General features: G+C 45.7%; 1 protein-coding gene across 4 annotated transcripts in view; it reads left to right on the forward strand.

Annotated features, from left to right (window-relative positions):
• The first annotated feature begins 1,165 nt into the window (after positions 1 to 1,165).
• Positions 1,166 to 17,330, forward strand: part of SLC35G2 (solute carrier family 35 member G2) — a 67,050-nt gene continuing 50,885 nt past the window's right edge. For 2 of the 4 annotated variants that reach the window (XM_073674280.1, XM_073674279.1), the window contains exon 1: positions 1,166 to 1,527. The gene's annotated coding sequence lies outside the window, so the exon portion shown is untranslated. Of the gene's footprint in view, positions 1,528 to 7,278; positions 7,333 to 11,546; positions 11,652 to 17,330 lie in introns of those variants that run through there. The other 2 variants (XM_073674281.1, XM_073674282.1) reach the window with 2 other exon arrangements.

Raw genomic sequence — 17,330 nt, forward strand, 5'->3', positions numbered from 1 at the left:
CCTGCCACGAGAACACCGAGGACAGCTGATCAGCAGGGGTGCCGGGTGTGGGACCCTGGCTGATCAGACATTGATGACCTATCAGGCAGTCCATGTTCTACTCTGCAATGACGTTCTAAAATGTCACTGCGTTGTAGAGAAGCTGCGCACAATTAGGCACCTGCAGTAGTGAAGAGCTGGTTGTCAAACACAGTCAAGCTCCCCATAGAGAAATCAGGGGTGGTTTATTACTGTCTCTGCCTTCCCGATCACTGTATACACAGAGCTGAACAAGGGCTGGTATATAATAATAGGAAGCTCCAATGGGGTTTCTTCCTCCTGACCCAGTGGTTAAATGATCGCTAGACCAACTATGGCGGAAACAGGTGCTGCTGGGCCTTTGTAGAGCCAATCAGCTCAGCTATGCAGACAGGAGGCTGCATTTTCATTGTAACTGATGGTTATATTTCAACCATAGCTCAGGTAAAAAAAAGTTTTCAAATGTTGACATTGCCCCCCTCCCCAGGTGTCTTTTATAACCTTACGGGGGGAACAATAATAAATATATATATATATATATATATATATATATATATATATATATATAAAATAAATAATAATAATTAAAAAAAAAAGCAGGCAGGTAAAAAATAAATGAAAAAAGACGCTGCCAATCCAAACTCTTGCTAGGAGCCCCATCCCCGTTGAAAAAATACGTGTCCAGTATGTAAAATTATTAGTTACGGAAAGGGGGAACAAATTTTAAAATGGATTTAATGTTCCTTCGGGGTTATAAAAAAATACATGTCTGTTTTTCGCGTCATTTATTTTCCCACCGACATTGCCTAATATCAGCAAAAAAAGAGACTTCAAAAATAGGATAAAAACTAAACCCTATGTATCATGAAAAAGATGTAAAAATTATTTGAATATCCTAATGAGAACTTTTTTTTTGCACCGCCTGGTCCTGAACTGGTTAAATACACAGCGCATTGACAATAATCAGGGCGGTCGTCAATGAAGGTAGAATTTTGAGCAATGAGAAGATAATCTGGCATTGCCAGGATTAAGATGAAAATTCACAAACTATTAAGAGACGTAACATTTCCGCACACAATCAGACAATACGAGAGCAAACAGCTTATGACAGGCGTGCCAGATGCCCCCAAGCTCGGCTGCTCATGCGCACCTTGTCCTGCTCCTACTCATGCAGCTCCATAGCTTATCACAGTCCCCCCTCCAGCTGCAACCTCCGTCCCTATTTCCTCTCTTGTATGTTTGACAAATGCAATCTGAGCGAAGAGCAAGAGAGGCAGGCTAAGGAGGGGGAGCAGGAGGTGGGGAGAGCTCGCTGCCCTCCTAGAATCCTTATTTCCCTGCAGATCCCAGTGGACATATAGGGAGAACAGTGCTGGCTTTTCCTTTCCACAGTGAAGGACCATACAAAATACCAAGAAAGGATAAGAAAGTCAACTGAAGATGTGCTCATCCCAGGGCAAGAGAATTATTTGCCTGTGAGGCTGTGCACTCCACTTGCTACAACAAGAGGTAATGGCTCCTTAGTGTATGTTTGCAGATGAATGGGATTTCCATTGAGGATAGCAAAGAGGGAGGCGATGGGCACCGTGCCTTGATGGTGATATAGTGCAGATGATGAAATGAGTGGTGCCTTGGCTCTTCGTCAAGGATTTTCTTCTTGGCAAGAATTGCCGCCAAGCAATATGCTTATAAGATATACATTAGGCAATGTGTTGGCCAAAGGAAGGGGACCTGAGCCATGTCCTTGGAATTGTATTTCTCTGCTGTCCATGGTGCTGAACCCTCTATTCACCTTTCATTCTGATGACCTGACATTCTTACTCCTACACCCTACTTCATCCCATATGTGTCTGTAGGTTTTCTTATCTGGTCTATATGGCTGTCGGTCTTGGAGAGGTTTGTAGAGATGTGACTTGAGCTGTGCCCTTGGTGCTTTTATGGCATTGCTGGCCATGGTGCTGAAATGCCTCTCAATTAGGACCTTTGATGTGTGTCTTCCACCTCACTTCATTGCGGGTAGGTGGCTTGGTCTACTCAGTCTTTCAGGCTGGCAAAAATGCCTATTTGAAAGTCAATAAAAGTGATTTTTGGAACCCTGCTGCATTCCTATTAGGGTTTGGTAATGTCAATGGATCCTTTTTTTTAAGCAGTGCGCCGGCGATACTATGCTCTTTCCAGCACGTTAACTTTATAGCTGACATACGTAAATATTTTTACATTTATTTATTCCTTGTTGGATTGAAATCAAATATATGGACACAGTGTATTTATCATAGGAAATCATCTTCCTAATCTCTCTTGGTGGCTTCTGCGTTTGTGTTAGTTTTTAATGTATTACTGTTTATTTTTTCCCAGTCTCTAAAATATGGATGAAGACATAATTGCAACGTTATCTCCATGCAGTTCTGCTGTCATTTCAAATGCCCTGAGTATAGCAAATGAGGCAATAAACTAAGGTTGGCATTTGTATATTCAGTTAGAAATAGCCCAAGGGAAACGGATATACAAACAGAGTAATAACTGCATATCCTTAAAATCGTGGATTGAGTTTGATCCAACAAGGAAACCATCAAAGAAGCAATTTAGCTCATTTCTAGGGGAAAAAAATAAATGATGTAGACAGAACGTAGGACCAGGAACTAGAGGGATTGGGAACTACGTGGAAGATTAATCTACAGACTGCAGAATTATATATTCTAGATTGTACTGAATTATAGGGAACATAGTCCATAGACTCTTGTCTTGATGCTCGGGGGTTACAGGGAAAAAATAGTCATTGAATAATTTTAAATTAATTGGAAAAAAAAGGGTCGAAGATACAAAACAGCAAATTGTATCTAAGCTATTGATGCTGTTTGCAGAGAGACAGCGGATGTCGTCTGCTTCCTTATCATTCTCATGGTTATTTGTCTCTGCTCATCTGCAGATATGACAACGAGCCACAGCCGCAGTAATGGAAAAAGCCCAAACTGTTTGCTTTAGAGGTCCAGCAAATTAGTCAGTAGTTGTGAGACCTACATTGACATTCATCACTTTGGCCATCTTGTAGTAAAAGGATTGTTAATAAAGTAGAAAAAGTAGAATCAAATATGAAAAATTAGTAAAAAATAAAAATTCGGTTATTTACTTCATTTTCAATTTTTTTTTATTACGTCCTAAAAAACACATAATTGCGCTTATCGCACAGACAGTGTAGAAATGTGCTATAAGTTCCACTTGCTTACAGAAGCTTGATGTATATCCAGACCATATTTCAAGTATGAGCCCTTCCTTTGCTCCACTCTAAATAATTTGCCATAATAATAAAACCTAAATATATACTGATCCGCCATATCAGAATAGCCGCTGACAGGTGAAGAAACAATAAAAATTGCTATAAATGATTACTGCGGTCTATGATGTCAGAACACACAGTATCTTGCAGTGTAGACTCAGACCGGTACAAGGGTCCACACTGACAACTGTCCATACTGACAACCGTCCATACTGACAACCGTCCATACTGACAACTGTCCATACTGACAACCGTCCATACTGACAACCGTCCACTGCCAAAAGCACCTACAGTTGTCACATAAGCATCAGAAACGGATCATGGCGCATGGGTAGATGGTGGCCTGGTCTGATGCATCGTGGCCACTTTTACACTAAGGAGTTGTCCACTACCAGACAATCCATGCTTAATCATGTCAGTGCCCCATATGAAAAAAAACAATCAATGCTCATATCCACTCTGATGGAATACTGAAAGGCTGCAGCCGATCAGCAGCAGAGGATTGGCGGCAGCGGTTGAGTCACACAACTAAGTCACTTAACCTGCCCGGGAATAGCAGTGCTGATATAGCAAGCATGGCTCCGCTATGGGAGATGAGTATGGATTGTTTTATCTTATATGGGGCACTGGAGTGAGTAAGCAGGGGCGGTCTGGTAGTGGATGACCCCTTTGTTGGCTCGGTCCTCGTGGGCTGCTTACCCGGGAAATAGATGGCACCAGGATATACTATGGAAAGAAGGCAAGCCAATGGAGGCAGTGATGGATGTAGGCAACGTTCTGCTGGCAAACCTTGTGTTCTGGCATTGATGAGAATGTCACCTGATTTGTACCATCTTCCTAAATTTTGCTGCAGACTAACTACACCATTTCATGGCAATGGTATTCCCTACACAATGACCTTTTTCAGTGGGATAATCTCCCCCGCCACACTGCAAAAATTGTTGGTTTGAGGAACAGGACAAAAATTTCAGGCGAGCAATTGTGGGATGAGCTGGAAAAACAAGTCTGGTCCATGGAGGCCTCATTTTACAATTTATTTTAAATAGAACCTGCTACAAGATATTTGCTATCCCATCTGAGAGCCACATGATGTAGGGGTAGAGACCTTGATTCCAGCAATGCATCACTTACAGGGCTGCTTACTGCAGATTTGATAAAATCACACTTTTCCCTGCTGCAGATCTACCATTTGTCTGATGCTGAGCCCTGAATAACACCGCCCACACCACTGATTGGAAGATTTCTTTGTACACTGTGCATAGGCAAAAATCTGCCAATCAGTGGTGGGGGAGGGGCTACACAGAGCTCATGAATATGGAGGACTACATGACAGCACGTTTACTAGTCCTCTAATGATAATCTCCTATTGATAAACAGCGATTTCATCAAAACTAAAACAAGCAGCCCAGTAAGTGACACATCTCTGGAATCAGGGTCTCTGTCTCTACATTACGTTGCTCTCAGATTAGGTGGCAAAAACCTGGTGACAGATTCCCTTTAAAAATCTATAGTCACCATGATAGTACTAGATACCAGAGGGGGCTTCAGATGTCTTGTATAGCCTGTGTCTCAATAAATCAATAGTTTTTTGGTAGCCCAAGAGGAGGAGTCTGTCACCCCCAAAATGTTATTTAGACTAATTATACTGGTATGCTATAGTGTTATAGGGGACTTCATCACCCTAAACCATACTAGCACTCCACCTATTACTGGTACAGCGCCTGTAAAAATAACTTTTAATACCTATGCAAATGGGGGGGCTTCGGGGCACCTACGGCGTGGCCATGAGCTGGGGACGCCCATGGTGTGGCCATGAGCTGTGGGCACCCATGGTGTGTCCATGAGCTGGGGGCACCCATGGTCTGGCTATGAGCTGGGGGCACCCATGGTGTGGCCATGACCTGGGGGCACCCATGGCGTGGCCATGAGCTGGGGGCACCCATGGTGTGGCCATGAGCTGGGGGCACACCAAGGTGTGGCCATGAGCTGGAGGCACACATGGTGTGGCCATGAGCTGGGGGCACCCATGGTGTGGCCATGAGCTGGGAGCACCCATGGTGTGGCCATGAGCTGGGGGCACCCATGGTGTGGCCATGAGCTGGGGGCACCCATGGTGTGGCCATGAGCTGGGGACACCCATGATGTGGCCATGAGCTGGGGACACCCAAGGTGTGGCCATAAGCTGGGGGCACTCATGGTGTGTCCATGAGCTGGGGGCACCTATGGTGTGGCCATGAGCTGGGGGCACCCATGGTGTGGCCATGAGCTGGGGGCACCCATGGTGTGGCCTTGAGCTGGGGGCACCCATGGTGTGGCCTTGAGCTGGGGGCACCTATTGTGTGGCCATGAGCTGGGGGCACCCATTGTGTGGCCATGAGCTGGGGGCACCCATGGTGTGGCCATGAGCTGGGGGCACCCAGGTGTGGCCATGAGCTGGGGGCATCGTTACACCCCCTCAGTTCACATCTTGAGGATTGCCCTAGCCAGTGATGGACAGAGCTCACTCCTAGAGCGCACACTGACCACGTGTATGCACACTGACACTGGCTGTGCCAACCACGCACGCACACAGTGGCTGGGCACAGAACGGTGCACCCAATTCCTGGCCCATCATTGGTGCATTAAAGCACCTTGATTTATATATGGATTAAAATTATTTTCCCAAGCTCTGGACCAGTAACAGGTACAGTGCTAATGTGATTTTTTTTAAAGGGGTGAAGTCCCCTACTTTACCCTAGTTAGTCTAAAATGCATTTTAGGGGGTGACAGACTCAATTTAATATTATGGACTGTACAGAACCGCCATACAATGACAGAACCGGTGACTGAAAAATATCACCATACAATGGCTAAATCATACTACCATATGGTAACTAAATAACACCGCCATACCATTACTAAATTCTGGAATAATACTAACACATAATACCGCTGTAAAGTGACCAGATTTAGCCTACAGTCACCAAATAATGCTGCAGTGACTGAATGAGGATACTGTAAATGAATAACTAATTCTTCCGTATTGTGACTGAGTAACGCTGCCATATAGTAACTGTACAACACTGTCACAGAGCGCAAAAATAATATCACCCCAAAAAGCAATGGCATGTGGACGATCTGCAGGGGATCGCCATTCTGCAGACTAGACAAAGGAGTACAACACTGATCAGACACAGCTGAAGCCAATAAACAACAGTTGTATGTGATGATGACTCACGGTCGGTCTCCTGTGATTGCAGATTCACCTTCTTGTTCTCCTCCATTGACTAGGCTGTGATAAGGGCTTCTAGTCTGACTGTCTGGACAATGCATAGATGTCTTTGGTTCCTGTCGCTTGTAGGACTCGTGAACCATTGCAAATGTACACCAGAGTTTTTTACGCCATAGTTATTTCTCAAAATTCCCTATAAAAAAACAGGAATGATACCCCTATAAACAATGCCAAGTATGTGCCCCCATAAAAAGCTCCAGCAATGTCGCCTCTATAAACAATAAAACTTATATAGAAAAAGAAAAAAAAAGAATATTGGAATATTAAATAAATTTATAAAAATTTCCATTTCTCCTTTAAAAATGCTAAATAAAAATAATGTCATTGCCAATAAATACCTCAATACCCTAATTTGGAAAGCACACTTGTTTTATCTAAATTACTATAAAATGACTCCTGTCTTGTGACACCGACATACACCGGTCCTAGAATGATGATTGCCTGTGAGCATGTGCAGTAGAAGCTCCGCTGCTGTGACCTGGCACAGCCTATAACACATACTGTCTATGTCCAGGTCACAGCAGCGGAGCTTCTACTGCACATGCTCACAGGCAATCATCATTCTAGGACCGGTGTATGTCGGTGTAAGAAGATGGCACTCATCTTAATGTAGTAATGAGATTACCTCCCTAAACAAAACCAGTGTGATTTGTTAATTAAAGTCATTTAGGTATTTATTAACAATGACATTATCTTTATTGTTTTCTATTCCCAGAGACCCCATTTAATAGGCATACAAGAGCCTAAGCTAAGATGGAGGAATAATATGGTAGGTGATCTATAAAAAGTACATATAAGAAAAGTATATCTGAGAAATCCATTAGGATAAGGGTAGGCAATTAATTTTTCCGAGGGGCCACATGAGAGACCATGACAATTGCAGGGGGGCGAAAAAATAGACAAATTAATTCTGCTTACTATTAATATTAACATATTATTATAACTATTATTTTATACTAATATTAATTGTATCATTTAAAGGAGTTGTCCACTACTTTCACATTGATGCCCTATTCATGGGATAGGGCATCAATGTATGATCGGCCGGGGTCCCGCATGCAGCACCCCCATTGATCAGCAGGTATCAGTGCCGCCGGCCGGAAGTCCTTACCTGCAGTGCTTGGCCGTCCATCTCTAGTGGCCGCCACGAGGTACTACACATGCGCCCCCCATTCAATTGAATAGGAGGCAGATGTGCAGTAACAAGCGCCGGCCACTACAACTTGATGGCCAAGCACCGAAGGTAAGGACTTCTGTCCGGCGGCGGCCGCCAGCACTGATAACAGCTGATCAGCGGGGGTGCCGCTTGTGGGACCCCGGCCGATCATACATTGATGCCCTATTCTATGAATAGGGCATCAATGTGAAATTAGTGGACAACTCCTTTAATATTTAGCATAATTAAGTATACTTACCTATATACCGTATGAGCCCACACATAGTCCCCCTATATACATTATGAGCCCCCACATAGTCCCTCTATATACAGTATGAGCCCCCACACAGTCCGCTATATACAATATATACAGTATGAGTACCCACATAGTCCACCTATATACAGTATAAGCTCCCACATAGCACATGAGGCACACATCCAATACACCGTATATGATGTAATGACACCACCACGTCCACTGTCTCAGTTGTATACGGTGATTGGTGGAAGAAGGAGCCGGAGGATGCAGATAGCAGTGATATCGGGATGTGGGCGGCAGGCACGGGGTGGCCTGTGGGCCTCTGTTTTCAGTCCTTCGGCTGTCTCAGTCCACGGGCCTGCGAGCTGTACTTTGCCCATGTTTGCACTAGGTAATCCAACCAAAAATATAAGCAATCAAACATGTAATTGAGTGAGCTGTGCATTTCAGTTCACACAGTTGCAGATTTCAGCTTTCGGCAGAATCATCCACATGCAGACATTCCAGGAAGAATTAACTGTTTTACTTGGGACATTCTGCATCATCGCAATATGGAGGATTACAGGAGAGAACAGACACTAAGAGGTTACATAGAACAGTATTAACTAACTCAATCAATGAACACATCTGTCTGCTCAGCACAATCCTCATTGTAAGGGCTCGCTCCCACGAGCGTATAACACGGCCGAGTGCTATCCCATGTGTTATCGTATAGCGCCTCGACCAGTGTTATTCTATGGAGCTGCTCAGATCTATGATTTTTTCCTCATGCCGATCCGGCAAGATAAAACACTCGCTGCATGCTGTGAGTGGCTGCGAGACTCTGCTCACACACACCCATGCAAGTCTATGGGTGCTTGTAAAACATTGGACTGCACTCAGAAGTCATCTGATTGCAGTGCAATTACAACGGACACAGGCAGTGGAGAAATGACTTTCTCCGTCTTCTCCGCACCTGTGATACGATTCTTTCATGCGAGAGGATCGGAGCGCAGTGGGCTGACACTGATGACACTCTGACAGGGTTTGATCCGAGAGTATTTGTGTAATCGGCCCTGATTCTCTCGCATGAGAGAACATACGCTGTGTGACCATGGCCTTAATCTGCAGCTGTTGTATAGTAAAACATATCCACCTCATTAGTTTTGCATAGTGCACTTTAAAAAGTGCCAAACAGATACCCCCTTGAACAGTGTGTGCCATCTATGTCTTCATATACAGTGCCTGTCAGCTGTGCCCCTATACAAAGTACCATGCCTTCTCCAAAACATCAGCACGGCCATGCTTTCCTCTTTATGACGATCCATTCCTTGGTGGAGGGAGTTACATGTGGCTCAGTACAAGGCACTGGAGTAATCTGCATTCATTCTGCCCACCCCGCCCGGTCATAGTCTCAGAGTTCTATAGTAATCCTGGCGCTAGCAGCACCATTGGGCAGAGGGTAGTTTATCTTACTACTGACATAAAAGCAGCGGATAAGTCAGACATAGAGCGTGATGTCTTCATGCTGTGTTTCGAGGATGTGTTTACCATAGAGATCAATTCTCTGTGTGAAAGCGGCCATTCAAGTAGTTAACACCATGGGGTAAATGCACATAGCCGGAATGTTGGAATACCATGGATTAGATCTAGTTGCCATGACGACACCACTATATTTTCACTGTTGTATAATTAAAGAGTAACAGTTACATTTTTATTTCATAAATCAATAGTACACATGAAAATAAGCAACTGTGTAATATATCTTATCAGAGAAAGCTGCTCCTTTCTCCTCCTGGACTGATCATTCACTCTCAATTCATGGGTAATATCTGTATTCAGAGAAGACAGATTCCCCATTACTGAGATAGGAGATGACAGTTGGTGCTTTACAAATTCTATGGAGAGAGGAGAGGGAGGAGCTAGAGGCTGACAGACATTCTGCTGCAAGTTCTCCTGAAACGACAGTTACAGTTCTCCATAGAACTTTATAAGCACCAACTGTCATCTCCTATCCCATTAATGGGAGATTCTGTATTCACTGAGGACACATTTTATCCATGATTTGAGTATTTTGAGATTGAAAGATCAGTCCAGGATGAGAAAGAAGTGGATTTCTCTGATAAGATAAACTGCAAAGTTTCCTATTTTCACACATACTATTTAACTCTGTTGGATTAGTAAAGAACTGTCACTCAATTTCACATTACATGCGGCATACATTATAAAATAGATCTCTTAATGATGACGAGGCTGGTCTATTTACTTTGAAAATCTATATAGTATAGACTGTATAGCTTGGCTGACAACTACAGCTTGTACTCGGCAGTGTGAGACCTCGTCAGTAATAAGGTGCGACACTGAGGGGATTTCAATTTAGTGAGGAGAGTTCAGTTTCAACAGCGGGGGGGTGGGGACACTGAGTATCTGTCAGTTTGCCTCAGTGGGTAGAAATTCATCAGAAGGGGGAGGGACACTGAGAATCTGTCAGTTTGGCTCAGTGGGTAGAGATCCATCAGAAGGGGGGAGAGACACTGAGGATCTTTCAGCTTGTCTCCGTGGGTGGTGATTAAACAGCAAGAGGAAGGGACAGTGATGAGCTATCAATTGGCGATGTGGGTGGAGATTCATCAGTAGGGGGAGGGACACTGAGGATCTGTCAGTTTGGCTTTGTGGATGGAGATTCATCAGCAGGGGGAGGGACACTGAAGATCTGTCAGATTGGCTTTGTGGATGGAGATTCATCAGCAGGGGGAGGGACACTGAGGATCAGTCAGTTTGGCTTTGTGGATGGAGATTCATCAACAGGGGGAGGGACACTGAGGATCTGTCAGTTTGGCGAGGTGAACGGAGATTCAACAGTAGAGAAGAGGGACACTGAGGAGCTGTTAGTTAGACGAGGTAGGTGGAGGTTAAGTTTACACTTATACAGCCATTCTGACATGGATTTTAAAATAAACCCACCAGTTTCATCAGGTCCAAGAGAACTATTTAATAATGTATACAGTTTGTATTGTGAAATCCAGTGACAGATCCATTTTAAAGGGGTTTTCCCAATACCCAATTATGGACATCAGAACAATACTCATTGTAGTTTTTACCTGCACTATGGAGATTTATAAGAAGTTGCAGCACATACCTGTTAGCATGAATGGAGCTGTGGTGCAGCCAGGTCCCTGCACAGAGACTATGTCTCAGAATACTGCTGTGAAGGTAAAATGCCTAATGGACCTTGGCCATTGATCCCAGATGTTAGACACCCACTATCGATAAGTTTAAGCTTGTGGAATACCCCTTTAACTATTAAACATATACTTGACTATTGTATATACTGTAAGTACAAGCTAAAGGATAAAAAATAATGTATTTTCAAGCTGTAATGTTACCAAAAATAACTCCTGATCAAAGCCAGGCGGATCTCAAACACTTTAGTGGAGATAATAATTTTAATTGCCGCGTTGCAGCTAGAGGCTCATTTGTACAAGCTTGCTAAGTGGTACTTCTTTATTCTGCTGCTATAATGAATGAGCCTTTTTTTTTCAGATTTACTTTACTACTTATCACCTCATTCATTTGGTCCCTAGAGTTTCTCACCACTGTCTGGTAATTACTTCCAGTCTGAAGACAAATAGTGGCTAAATCATCCCCCTGAAATAGCAAAATATATTAAAGGGGTTCTCCAGGTATAACAAATGTAAGTATCAAGTAACAGAACAGAAAACATACTGTAACTTACTTATTTAAAGGGAATTTGTCACCATGTTTTTTCTCCCCATATGAGAGTAGCATGACGTAAGGACACAGACCCGGATTACAGCGATGTGTCACTTGCTGGTCTGCTTGCTGTCACTTTGCTAAAATCACTGTTTTATCTGCTGCAGATCTTGCAGTTCTCTGAATGCTGAGCTCTGTATAACCCCGCCCACACCTCTGATTAGCAGCTTTCTGTGTACACTATGCCTAGGCAGAACGCTGCCAATCATTGGTGTGGGCGGGGTTATACAGCACTCATGAATATGGAGAACTAAATAGCGTCAGGTTTACTAGGCCTCTAGTGATAATATCCTGCTGATAAAATAGTGATTTCATCAAAACTACAGCAGGCAGCCTAGTAAATGACACATCGCTAGAATCAGGTTGGATTAGGTGGCAAATACCTGGTGACAGATTCTCCTCCCTGTCTCCTTTCTTAGGCTATGTTCACACATCTTGTTTTTTTCAGCGTTTTTTTATGCTTTTTTTATACAAATTTGCAGCTATGTTTTAAGTACCAGCAAAGCCTATGAGATTCTAGAAATCTCATGCACACATCTTGGTTTTTTGTTATTACGATTTTGAGCTTTGCATGTTTTTTTTTGCAAAATAGAGCATGTCACTTCTTTCAGCGTTTTTTCAGCATTTTTCACCCATTGGAAGTAATAGGTTGTGAATAAACGCTGAAAAGACGCCTATTGTGAACATAGCTATCAGGGTTTGCTGCGTTTTTAGTGAAAATAAGAAAGTACAACAGTATGTGAAACACATTTATTTTTGTGATTTTACCATCTTGTCCTGGTCACTGAGATGGTGGTTTGCATTAGGAGAGTTTAATTTAAATTAGTGATGTGTACAGTGTAAACATTGGCTGAGCTACTGTCACGGGTGTGTCAGATGTGACAGACAGTCGCTCTACAGTTGGCTGCAGAAGATCTCTTCGTTTGGCATTGCAGACACCTTCTTAAATCTGTCTTACTTTAGGACCCAGCGGCTACCTCCCTCTTGCTCTGTTTGACACCCTGGCCTGGGTATTTAAATACTTTCAGTTTGCTACAGGGAGGCGCCGGTGATATTCACATATTTCCTTGTGAAGGCTTGGAGCTATTGCAGTCTGCTTACTTCCTCTCTAGTGCTTGGAGGATGTTTGGCTTAATCTCTCTGAAGTCGGCTCAAGCTAAGTTGCTTCCCCCTGTGTCTGTCTCCCTTGTTGTCTTTAGTTGGTAGTGGGGACTGACCAGTGCTCATCCCCCCTTCCCTATCCAGGCCTAGCTCTAGGGAGATACAGGGCTTAGGTTTCCTGTTCGGCGATTGGTGAGGAACCAATATAGGGACAGTAGGGGAGACAGGGTGATATTAGATCAGCCTAGGAGGTCTCCACTCCCCCTTTCCCTAGTATCTGGGCTCCCTTCTCCTCTTCCCTTTCTGTTGCACTTTGTCTTTCCTACACTGTGCGTGACAGCTAAGTGTGAGATTGAACAATACCTGTGGCCCAGGGAGGTGTGAAATTGAACAATGCCTGTGCAACTGAATGGCAGACCATAGTGTGAAAGTATATAGTGTTATACAAACTTAGTGCACTGCCAGTCTTAGGTAAACTATTCCTGAACAATTTACCTCCCCTACTGTTACATTTGAAATTCTGGTTAATATGGTTTCACATATGTATTGCATTGGTGACCTGTGTTCATGCTTCTGTGGTGGAAGCAAAGCTGAACTTTGGGATCCTGAAAAACGCTCCAAAAACTCACCAAAACCTGTGTTTTTGATGTAGCTTCTTTTCTGCCAAAAGATCAGGTTTTGCTACAGAAAAAAAACCCTGAAAAAATGCAATGTGTGAACATAGCCTTACACTGCTCGCTGCACTATTACTCCTGGAAGTGCAGCAAGCTGGGTCAGAAGAAAAGACAGGGAGCAGAATGCGAGCAGCAATTACTTGTGCGACCGGCCGCACACACACCGGCAGAATTCAGACAGTGCTTTTTCTGGGAAGCCAGCACAGCTAATCAGAAGGGGGGAAGGGACACAATATGCAAATGAGGAAGCATACTAGTGCAGTTAGTGACGCGCCCAGGGGATGGGGACAGACTACTCGGCACCCGGGCCTAGCTGTTAGTTTTGGGGGATGTTGCGGTGGACGGCTCCCGGGCCCGTACCCTGAGGTCACTCTTAAAAGCAAGGAATGGGGAAAGGTTATTGGGATAGGGAAATGTTCGTGACGCCACCTGTGGTGTCTTTTGAGAATCACCAGCGCTGCTACAGTCCTCTGAGGCCAGTGGTCAGGCAGCTTAGTTGGTTCGGCTCCCCACAGGTGGAGCGGGGCCTCAGGGCAGCGTAGGAAAAGGGATGCAGGACAGACGGGACCCAGCCGGGTCAGGAGAAGAATAGGCACACTCACAAAAGTTCACTTCAGTACCTTTACTGGTGGTGTTTCAGGCACGATCCAGGGCACTGTAGGGTGAAAGGTGCATTTCAGGACTCTCCCCAGTGAGCGGGTGTGGGGCCTCCTGTTCTTTGCCTTTTCCTGGTAAGTTTATGACCTGCCTAGAGCTAGGCCTAACTTGGTCTCTGTCTTGCACCTGCTGACCTGGTGGTAGGGCCTTCTGTTGGAGATCACACTCCCTGGTCTCTTGGGCCTCTGTGATTCCTGACCCTGGGATAACGGTCAGCTTCTGGTGTTCCTGGGACATGTAGTTTGCCAGGGGTTCCGTTTGTTTCTGCTGGTCCTAGAGATCCTTGCAGACACGGACCCGGTGTCCGGTATGTGGTCTTGGGGTGAGCTGGCTAAGCTCCTCTGCCCCCAATAGATGAACAGCCGGCTCTTCTCGTTCCACAGCTGCTTGGCTTGGAGAGACGCTTCCTTCTCTAGGGAAGAACCTTCCTGGGTTATCAGCTCTTTGATACGGCTGACAACCGGGTCGCTGTCCTGGGTCTCCTTCCAGCTGTGGTGAGGCAGGGGGTTTAACGTCTTACTGCGATGCCTCCTGGAGGCTTGTTGCTCGTGGACCATCCCATTCCGATGAAAGGCAGGTAGTTCAATCTCCTCCAGGTCATCCACTTCTTCTTCAGTGTCCGACTGGTGAGGCATCCTGGACAGGGCATCGGTGTTGGCGTTCTTGTGGCCCGCCCGGTACTTAATAGTGAATTGGTAGTTTGACAGCCGAGCCATCCATCGTTGTTCCATGGCTCCTAACTTGACTGTTTCCAGATGAGTCAAGGGGTTGTTATCAGTGAAGACAGTGAATTTACTGGAGGCTAGGTAGTGCTTGAACCGCTCGGTGATGGCCCAGACTGGAGCCAGGAACTCCAACATGAAGCTGCTATAGTTCTCTGGGTTCCTCTCGGTCGGGCGGAGCTTCCTGCTTGCATAGGCGATCACTTTCTCTCGGCCATTCTGCTTCTGACTCAGTACAGCTCCTAAGCCTTTGTTGCTGGCATCAGTGTACAGCAGGAATGGTTGGCTGTAGTCAGGGTAGGCTAGGATCTCTTCGCCAGTCAAGATCTCCTTCATCACCTTAAAGGATTCAGCTTGCTCCTTACCCCACTGGAACGGGGGATTTCTGCCTCTGGGGACTGTCCTACCAGGAGGTCTTGCAGAGGCGCTGCTTTCTTGGTATAGTCCTTCACAAACCTCCGGTAATACCCGACTAGTCCCAGGAACTGACGTACCTCCTTGAGGCTCTTCGGCTCCGGCCATTTCTGGATGGCTTTGACCTTCTCCGGGTCTGGTGCTACTCCCTCTGGACTAACGATGTGCCCCAGGTACTGTACCTTTCGCTTGAGCAGGTGGCACTTTGAGGGCTTCAGCTTCATCCCATACCGGGACAGCGACTCAAATACCTCCGCTAGGTGCTTCAAGTGGTCCTCATACGTTTTGGAGTACACTATCACGTCGTCCAGGTATAGTAGTACAGTCTCGAAGTTGCGGTGTCCCAGGCAGCACTCCATCAATCTCTGGAACGTTCCGGGGACGTTGCAGAGTCCAAATGGCATACTGTTGAACTCATAGAGTCCCATCGGGGTAGTGAAGGCTGTCTTATCCCGATCCTCCTCAGCAACAGCTACTTGCCAGTACCCACTAGTGAGGTCAAGGGTGGAGAAGTAATTTGCAGACTTTAAGGCAGCCAGGGATTCCTCTATACGTGGTAAAGGGTATGCATCTTTATGTGTAATGCGATTTACTTGTCTGTAATCTACACACATTCTCATGCTTCCGTCCTTTTTCCTGACTAGAACTAGGGGAGCTGCCCAGGGACTACAACTATCCCTTACTACTACCTCTGCCTTCTTCATGTCGTGCAACATCTCCTTCGCCTTCTGGTAGTGTGCTGGTGGTATAGGCCTGTAACGTTCTTTGATGGGTGGATGGTCACCTGTGGGGATATGGTGTTGAACTCCCTTAATCCTCCCAAAGTCAAGTGGGTGCTTACTGAATACCTGCGCGTATTCCTGAACCACCCGGTGTATACCCTGCTTCTGATGGGCAGGAGTGGTCTCTGTCCCAACATGGAGCTGTTGACACCAATCCTCCACCTGGGTTGCCGGGTCATTATCCTCTACTTCGTCTGGTGAGGTTAAGGACTCCGCCGTGTGTATGGAGTTGTTATTTACTGTGTACAGTTTGGCAACAGTGGCGTAGCGTGGTAATCTAATCTCATCCTCCCCATAGTTCAGAAGATGGACGGGCACCCTCCCATTGCGTACATTCACTACCCCTCTGGCAGTTAAGAGTGTAGGTCTATGCTCTGAGCTAAGGTCCTCTACTACCGCCTGGTAGCTCCGACCTTTGAAACCTATTGCTGCTCTACACCAAATCAGCATTTCACTCATCGGGGGAATCACAATGGGTACCGGGTCTGTCACCCGTACATTACCAATTTCACCGCCTGTTAGCTTTACCTGTTGCTGGTACATAAGGGCTCAGATCTCTTTCTGCAGCACCCTTCTCTGCCCTGGTCTGGCAGTGTCAGCTATCTGTTGGAGCAAGAACAACACTTCTCCCAAACAGTTACTAACAATATTTGTGCCAAGTACTATATACAAGTCTGTATCATCAGGATTAGTCTCTACTACAATTAGTCTCTGGTCCTTCAGTTCCACTCTTCCCACCTTTACTGCCACATCCTTAACCCCGACTAGGTTAAGGGGAAGGCCATTGGAGGCATACACGGAAAGGTTTGGAGCTGGTGGGTGAAGTTCGTCTATGGACCAGAACTTTTTGTAGAGGACATCAGGCACGATGGTTACCTGAGATCCTGTGTCCAGCAGAGCGGGTGTCGTGAGGCCGTCCAGCACGATGGACAGAAGAGATCTTCCTCCCACGAACCTGCGGTACCAGTTTGATGGGCCTGAGGGGTCTACTCCTGGGTGTCGGCCCTCGGCCCCAGGGTTTGCTTGTTTAAAGGACCGCTCCGGACTGCGTGACCTGTCTTGTGGCAGCAGTGCCAGACAGGGTCTTTCGGCGGGCGGCGTTGGTCGCTGGTCCTCCCAGGGGGTGGCGTGGTCCTCCTCCTCCTTCTCATCCAGGGGACATCCTCAGGGCTGTCGGCTAGCAGGATCCTTCCTTCCTCCTCGGGCTCCGTCCGCAGCTGCAGGGCACTCAGTACAGTGGTCAGGGTTT

Source organism: Phyllobates terribilis, unplaced genomic scaffold (assembly GCF_046119375.1).
Source record: "Phyllobates terribilis strain yellow unplaced genomic scaffold, ASM4611937v1 Scaffold_3__8_contigs__length_932513732, whole genome shotgun sequence".
Lineage (NCBI taxonomy): Eukaryota > Metazoa > Chordata > Amphibia > Anura > Dendrobatidae > Phyllobates > Phyllobates terribilis.